Source organism: Emydura macquarii, unplaced genomic scaffold, assembly GCF_026122565.2.
Source record: "Emydura macquarii macquarii isolate MOO-44397 ecotype Brisbane River unplaced genomic scaffold, CSIRO-AGI_Emac_v2 contig_2994, whole genome shotgun sequence".
Taxonomy (NCBI): domain Eukaryota; kingdom Metazoa; phylum Chordata; order Testudines; family Chelidae; genus Emydura; species Emydura macquarii.
Window position 1 is genome coordinate 6,056,128 of NW_027133131.1, and position 9,416 is coordinate 6,065,543.

The window sequence follows — 9,416 nt, forward strand, 5'->3', positions numbered from 1 at the left end:
CCCCCCCCTGTCTCGCATCATACTTGTCCTGAGACAAAATTATAAAAGGACTATTATATGTATAAGGCAAGCTGGACAGAATTACACGTGTAGGGGGAAATAAAACATGCATGCAAACAGATGCACCGTAGACACACAAGTTAATTATTTGATTTGGTTTTAATAATTGTCCCCGCCTTCTCCCCGCAACACACACGTAAATAAACACATGTACAATCTATACCACCACCACTCCTGGAAACAAATGTACTGTTTAGCTTGCTGTATGCTTAGCCTTTTAAATAAATTCCATAATGGTGTTTCCGGAGCACACATAATCACTGCAACTTGGAAGTGGATACGACATCTGAAATATTGTATCTCGTACTTCCCAGATGCATGGGATGTCTTTCCATTTTGATGAATGGGCTGTGGCCTGGAGGTCAGCGAGCCTTGGTCATGGGCTTCACGTGGAATCTGTGGCATATCTGTCTGTCTCATGGACGGCGTTTGCCTTCTTCCTAGTCAATTTCTGCAGCCAGACATTCCTGTACTCTTCTCTTCTCTGGGGTTTTTTTTTTGCGGGGGGAGGAGGGGAACCACGGGGTCTGGCAAGACAGCCAAAAAACAGATAGTCTTGCCATTTTGCAAAGTGAAGAGATCACACGCCACTACTTGTACTTGAGCGATATTTACTGTGGCACGCAATAGCCCTTATTTTGTAGCAGGTAAGGCAGGGCCAGCCGTAATATTACAGTGCCATTTGACAGAGCCGATAAGGACAATTGATGCATAGCTCCATTTATAAGCTTACATTGAATGCAGGCCCACACATAGACACGTGAATAGATGTTCAGAGCATAACACTGCGTGCACAAATGATGCTGTGGGATCCCTTCCAACATTTTAGAGATGTTTGTCTCCATGCATGTAAACGTTTTCAGTTTTTCCTACGCTGATATTGTTAAGAGGCTGTTAATTAACTAAAACATATCACCACTGCATGTATTTTTCGAAGGGATGCTGTTTCGGTTATTGTTATTATTAGTCTTATTAAATTCATTTTACGCCCCACTCTTCTTCCAGTATGCCTGAGTTACCAATGACCCGAAGTGCCAATTCTGCAAATATTTTCATGATATATTGTCTCTTTACACTGTCCCTCTTCAAGTTAATAGGGACTATTTTGAGTAACATGTTCTGTTATCATTAATATGCCAATGAATTAATACTAAAGGATGTCTTTTGTTTATGGGTAGGGGTTCATAAATATAAAATAAAGACAGAGTGGGAATAATTACCAGTGTTTACCAACATATGCCACCGACTCTGTTCCGAATACTTTGATATCCTTGGAGAGAAAAATGTAATGCAGTGTAAGTAATTAGTTTTAAGCAAATAATTTCAAATGGAAACTTATAGGTAAAGCCTAATGAACTGCAGGGGAATTTTTTTTTATTACTTGGTAGGTACCAAGTAGACACAGCAATATTTTACTGTTGAAAGAATAAATTAATTACTATATCTGTAGCTACAAACTACAATGCCTCCATGGATGACTGAATTTAAACGAGATATCCAGTCTCACCGGTGTTGTTAACAAGAGTGATAATAAAGATGAAAAGGATAAGAAAGATACAAAGATCAGTAGATTTGTATTCCTTGCAGGAGCTAACTTGCGAGGGTTTTCTAATGGATGGATGTTTGTAAGTCTCCGTAAAGTTTTTTTTTTTTAGAGGCTGGCTTCATTAAATAACTTTATTTTTATTCTGGAAAGGAAATGAACAATAAAAATAGGAACCTTTCAGAATAAATCTCTTTTCTAACCAGCGGTCTTTTCACCGTTGGGCGAAAAAGATTTTATGATCTGATTATTTTTATATAAAAATGACTGTTTCTGAAAATAAAGCATCTTTCGTGCTTTTGGAACTCTAGGAATTTAAATGGGTTTTTGGAGCTAAGTTTTTATTGTACTAGGAAGAGGCAGAAATCTTATTTTCCCTCCTCAGTCAAAATAAATCACCTCTTAGGTTTTATTTATGTCAAGGTGGAATAATAGAGCATGTGTTGAAAATCCTCATCTCCTTTTTAAAGGGGGTTTTGTTTTTAATTTTATAACTGAGTTAGCAATGCATCACCACAATGAACATATGAACTATCTGGATATCTCATTATATTGACCATAGCCAAAATTAATCTTCTTACTGGAAAAAGAAATCGTGTTAATAATAGTATTTTGTGCCCATCTGCATATTTACCTTCTCAAATATACATGCTCAATTGAGATATGTTGATAATTACAGGATCTGTGGAAATTCATTTTATTTTTATGATTAACTATTAAACTATTATGAGGTGATACTAATCTCTGCTAAAGGAAATAATTACAAAATTAGGTGTGGAAAAACATAGTTTGAAACCAAAGGTAACAGAGCAATGTTCCACAGATTGCAGAGCCAGTTTAAAAAAAAAAAAAGGATTACAGGCGAACATTTCTTCTGATCAAACTTTTTCTAATCTATATAAAGAAGAAATATTCTTTTCCGATGTATCTCTGACACGTGGCATAGACTTGGATCTTAGTTCTTTCATATAAAATAAGATTTTATAAACACACACACGTAAATATGTGGTGTGTTTGTAAATGTGTGTGTATTTATCCGTATACAATATCTGAATATATAAAATGCATATGTGTATGTATATATATATAATGTCACTGTAAGGGTGGTGTGTATGTATATTTTAAATATTTCTGTATAGGACCTTTATGCATGTATGTGAACACACCACATACACTCATATGTATTATATGTACACACACAACTTTGAAATATATATACGTATGTATTAACGCAAGATTAAATATACATATACATTTGCACATATATGTCCAGCTGTGTGTGTGTGTAAGTGTTTGCAACTTGGGTACTGAGAATTAGCCGCCTAAATCAATAGTTAGGCACCTACATGAGTGTCTTATTTTCAGAGCTCCTGTACTCCTGATAGTTCCCATTTAAATCAGTGGGAACTAAGAAACTCAGATCACGTATTTAGGTACCTCAAGTGTCCAGTTTTAGGGCCCCAAGTTTGAAAATTCTACCTATATATCTTTACATGTAAAGGAAGCTCTGAAAATACAACCCATATTATTTCATGTTCCCTCCGAATGGGAGCGCAAACAAGGATTGCATAGGTATTTATAACTGATCATATGTCTGTGTGTGAGAAAGAGAGAGAGAGGTTATCTCTTTATACAGCAATTGTGAGTGAGATAAAACAGGCATTTCTTTCTCTCACACACAAAGGCAGTCAGACACACACACACGTATATACATGCACACATGGATGTATATTTGGGGTTGGTTTTTTGTAGGTATTTGGACTTTTAATCACAAAGACCGGTATTTTCTCGAATTCTAAAAAAAAAAAAAAAAAAGTGATGGGCAAGTGTTTTCTTGAGTAAAATCAACCCAGCCGAGCCGAGGGGAATTTAGTCTCGAGAACATGTTGTAGCACCTCCCAAATAAACTGAAATATCCTGGAATTGTTGCTTGGTTCATTTTGAACCTGACTGGAGAAAGGGAGCGGGGGTCGAGAAGTAACCTACGCGCGGATTTCCACCTTTTGAAAATACCCTACGCGCGCAGCACCTTTCCCCATTCACAAGCAGGTTGGAGTTCAGTTAAAAAGTTCTGCAGGTTCGCCGGCCCGGAATAGAAAAGCACAACCCCCCCCCCCCCCCCACGACCTATGAGAATCAGGCTCGGCTTTTTTGAAAGACAGACAGAGAGAGAGAGAATTTGCGGTGTCTTACCGCACACAGCTGGGTTCGTAAACAAATCACTCATTAGCCCAGGCATGCTGGAGAGTTTGTCTCAGGAGCCGGCTAGTCTATAGGAGGAACCTTTGGTTGGTTTTCCAGGAGAAGAAGTTTTTATTTTTTCCCCCTCCTTTGTCCCCCTCTTGTTGAAATTGGAGAACACTGCACCCCGGTTTGCTGCTGCGAGACCTAAGCCAAGATCTTTTCGCGAATCCGGGAGAGCTTCTCCAGTTTGGTGCTAAGCTTTTTAGTCGGGTGACTTCTGTTTACAGCTGTCTGTCTGGGTGGGCGGGGGCCGCCATTGCAAAGTGAAGGTCAAGTTAGCATCCTACCTTATATGGAACACAGCGGTCCTCCATTTTCGTGCCTTTGTCAGAACACGCCTAATGGCACTACCATGGCTCAGTCTAGTAAACACGTTGCCTTTTTAAAAAGATATCCCCCCTTTAATTTGGGGGATGTGTGTGGGGGAGGGATGTATCTCAGGCACCGATGAAGATGGGGGGGGGGGGGAAGACGGTGAGAATGAGACCCGATTTCTTCATGACGATCGCTGATTTGGAAACTCTCATCTCCACCCCCGCCTCCCCCCGGATTATAGACTTCAGACAAGGTCTCTTTCTCTCCTCCCCCCCCCCCCCCCCTTGCAGCAAGATGCAAACACGTCTGCCATGGAGGAAATTAAACGTCTTACAGAAAAGTCCAATTAGGCGTTCATGGTTGGACATTACCATTTCCTCCAGAACACAGTGAAGTTCCCTCGGTAAGGAGAGGGGCGGTGGTGGGGTGGGGAAGAATTTCTTGCCACAAAAAAAAAACAAAAAAACCCAACCCCCCCCCAAAAACAAACCAAAAATATTTGAACATATAATAATCATTAAATAAGGGAAGCGGCTGGGAATCGACCCAATTCAGAGGCAGTGTTTCGAACTCCCTCAAAAGAAAACCTAGCAATGAAGTGAAGTTTAGCTGCAGTCTTTCACTGGGGGACACTTAAAAAAGACTTTACTATACTGCGGCAGTTTGTCTGACCCTAGCATCTGGTTCGATTGCAAATGTCGCTGTTAGAGGGCCCGTGCATAGCGGGGTGGAAAAGGTGCATGTTCCATACCTAAAATATATGTTATATTCCAGAGACGCTGAAACTAGCTAAGGGGGCGAGGGGGGGGGGTGAGCAAAATGCGATCATCGTTAAATAAAGTCGGTAAAAGTGCCCCATGGACAGTCTATTTCTCAAAATTAGATGCCCCTCCCCCTCCTTCATCCGGCGCTGTTTTCTGCGTGCGCAGGTTTGGGTAAATTTCCGCTCCCCCCCCCCCCCAAAAAAATGAATATGATCCATACCGTGTTCTATGAAAAATGGCAGGACTCAGAGACAGGGAGCTTGTCCTTGAAGGAAAATATCGATAGAGCCCCTTGTGCTTATTTACAGCGGATATAGCCAACGTCTGAGGTCTGCCAAGTGAAGCCCAGACATCCAAACTTTTATCTCCTACCTTCCTTTTAGCTCAAATGGCTCGGAATTCAGGCCAAGTGAAGTTTGGAACTGCAGAGGGATTCATTCACAGAAATGTGGAAAGATCCCTCAGACTTTTTCTTTTTTGGGGGGAGTAAATAAATCTTTGTTGGGGGGAAAAATGCTAGCCGGCTCTGGTCCATTAGATAAATGACTAGATCTCGCAATGACAGTTTCAAAAGCCACTTAATCTATGCAATGTGTGTCTGCATTTTCAGACCATTGCCAGATGTGCATCTCCAGCTTTATATACAGTTCTTATTTTCCAGAACTCACTATAATATATTGTTTACTTTGAGCTTTTGTGTGTCTGTGAGGGTTACCGGCGACAGCGGTTTGCTTCTCCTCCTCTGTATTTTGCAAAAGGGAGAATCAACAACAGAGTGGGAAATATGTTCATATTTTTAATACTCTTAGATTCCAAGAGGACTCAGCGACTCTCCTCAGGATACCAGCCCATGAACTATTTTTCTGTGATCCCCCTTTTTTTCTGGTCTCTCATGCCTTAGAAATTACACTTGGAGTTAAAATATGCCCAATACTCCGCTCTTAAAGCATAAGGTAGGATAAAATACTTAATAATTTCCATCGAAGAATAAACCCTTTAATCATCAATATCTCTATAGTTAAACATATTATTTAGATAGATAGATAGATAGTTAGATAGATAGATAGTTAGATAGATAGATAGATAGAACACTTATACTCCCACATATGGGGTGGAGTGAAGAGAAAAGATGAGTCTTTCGTCTACCAGTTTTGTATCCATAATTTATCTTCTCTCAAGTATTACATGAACAGGAGGTATTAAAGACACATATATTATTTTTTGAGAAAGACGGACCCAGGAAGTTGAATATATTCCTGAAGGATGAAGTCGGTTACAGTACAAAGCATTCAAACCTTGTCCCCCATAGAGAAAAAGGATATGTCCATTATCTCTCATGCTTCAGCTAAACATCAGAAACTATTAGGAGTGACAATGGTTGAAATGACCAAGAGAAGGAACTTTTAAAAGAGCACAGAGAGTTTCGGTTGCATTTGCATGGACGTGTATACTCCTAAATCTCTGTATTTATCCCTCTGTACTGTCTGGGTGAAAATAAACGGTAAATAAAGTACTTTGGATGTTCCAAACATGCACATTTCTACACGGACACATATTATATATATATATAGAGAGAGAGAGAGAGAGAGAAGCAGAGAGAGAAATGTCTCGCCACCATAAACAATATTCTCAAGAAACATTCATCCTGTATAACTGGCATATATGTTTACAAAATGGCACCACAGATCTACCCCAGAGGTTTTGTTTCCTTTTATTCTGATCAATGTGGTTTTTGAAGTAAAGTTCCAGAGCCGGTGCTGAGGTAGACTGAGAACAATTGAAATCTATCTCATCAAATGTTGAGGTTCTACTCGGATCAATGGGAGTTTGAGAGAAAAATATCCCCGCAGTCGCGGTAATGAAAGACATGCAGGAACCAACATATAAAAATGGATTTTTTAAAAAAAATATTTCCTATAAACCCATTGATTAAATACGATTCATGCTCACGTGTGTACATTTTTACTAGCGCCTTTCTTGCGGATTATCCGCGCCCCTTTAATTCTCTATTTTTCATAACGCGGTATTTTGCTAAGAAAATGAGTTTCAGCAGAATACACATTTCCTGTGCCACATTATCCGACATTTTAGGCAGTTCTGCACATTTCAAGGTTACCAACATGGACCATTTGGGAACTAAATCATTTCTGGAGTATTTGTGTTTGTAGTTTATGTATCTTGATTTCTATTTCTATAGGTGATTTTAGCAGGTTTGGAAAAATAAAAGATATTTTCTTGGTTAACGGCGCCATTTCGATTTTCAGAGCTTCATAATGACTATATTTTCCAGTACGAATATAAAAGAGGTTAGCCTGTCGTGAAGTTTCACTGTAATTCATTAAGCCGGAATATGTTCTACACATCTGTAGCCGTGGGGAAATTTAGTTCTGCAGGGGGTAATAATATTTTCATCACTGAATCCTACAGTCAACATCTCCTAGGAAAGGAAACATGCATTGAACTGTATTTTGGGGGGGCGAGGAGGGGGGAACCCAACAACAACAACAAAGTATGATCCGCTCAAATGGTAGGTGTATTCCTTGATGACTGCGCAAGATGAACTATTCCTTGTGTCTCGTTGGAGTCATTTCTATAAGAATCTGACACCCTGCGCACATTTCTACCATACAATATCTGCTTTGCCTGTGGTTAGGAAGCATAGTTTATCTGCTTTTATCTTTATTGAGTCCACATGATTGTGAACTTGCAGCTCAGGTCTAGAGAGATCTAAGTCCTTTTTCCCTTTGAATTGTTCACAGTTTATACAGTCTTCTTTAGTAGCCTGGCTTATATCCAATTAAATGTATCTTTGCCATTTGGGGACAATAATATTTTCCAAGAGCTTCCCACTTGTAGATATTGTCTCCAGCTTTAGATTTCCTGTAGACACATGCGGTCTATAGTAATCTGTTTACTGGCGTGGGTTTGTACACTTTTTTTTTTTTTTTTTAAAGTCTATGAGTCTTGTTTTTAGGCAGTAATTGTAGTACTGTAATGGGGGTTGGGGGTAGGAGAGGAATCAGCTTTAGAACATCTGACAGGCCAAAGTCATTAAGCATCAGAAGTCTGAGCCTATTTTGCATAAACATGTCAGATATCTGTGAAGCTGCCTGAAGGTACATCGACCAACGACATGATTGTACACTCAATTTTAATGCATTTGCAAACAGATCGGGAATGCATACAATTCTGAAAAATGCTGGTTTCCCAGATCCGCTAGCCAGAGTAAACTGTGATCCGCCATCTGAACTAGGCAAAGATGCAATGTATAAATAATGCATCAGATAGCTTGAAATCACAGCTCCTTTTAAATGCTTGGAATGCTGCAGTAAGTGGCTATGGTTAAAATGGTAAGTCAAATCAGTATAAATAATATTTTATTTTCTCTTTTCCAGTCAGTGGATTCCATACGGTACAGGCATGACTCGAATAAAGAGCTCTTTATGATGGCAAAAGCAGAAAACTTTTACCCAGTGATCACTGGAATGTTGATACCATTTTACACTGCATACGATAAATTAATCTGTTGGGAAGAGGCGAAGGAGAATCAAAATTTCCCATTGGGAAAAAAATGGGTGATTTATTGAGATTAGCTCAAGTGCTGGGTTGTCCTAAATGAAAATATGACTTAAGAAGTTTATAGCAATGAACTAAACCACTTTCGCAACTAAAAGGTTTGATTTCGCTACAGTTCTTGCTTCGGTTTGGCTCGTTCACTCAAAATGACCCCAAGTCTCCTTAAAGTTCATTTTAGCAACATAGACCACAGTTTACAAGGGTTGTGCAATGCCTATTTGCCTGTCGAAAACACAGTTGTGTAAAGTGTATTCTTCATATGGGGGCAAATGTATAGCCCTTGCGAGGTAAAAGGTGGTGGGTTTTGTAACACCTTATTCATGCAATGAACTCGAACCGCATTTAGATGCTTGTATGCAACAAACAGCCCGCTAGCTAGATACATGGGAATAACTGCGAGTGATAACAAGCCTCGGGAAGAATGTAAACGCTTCGCGTCCTCTGCTGCGTTTTCGTTTCCTCTGGTCATCTGAGGAAACAAAATACACTGCAAATATCGCCTCCACTGGGGCAGTTCATGGCAACCTCAAGATAGTATTGGAGCAACTTCCCTTAACAAAATAAAAGTGTTTCCTCCCCTCCCCCGCTCCTTGGGTTGTCTGTAGCTGTGTTTTGAATGAAGGAAATATTCATTTTATTTTATTTCATTGCCTAGTCGGTTGATAAATGAACTCGATTAAAGTTCAGGATCCCGCCAGTTGATCAGCATTAAACTCATTTGACTTTTTTTTTTTTTTTTTCTGAAGGGAACCAGAAGGAATGTGAGTCTGCAGTGTTCATTCTGTCTTTTATGGTAGTCACTTTGGTGGTCAAATTCAAGTGCTATGACTCCACAGCTGTCTCTTCTGTGCTTCCTTGCAGGAAGCCGGCAAATCCTGCCCTTTAAACTGGGTTTAAAAAACAAAATGGCATCA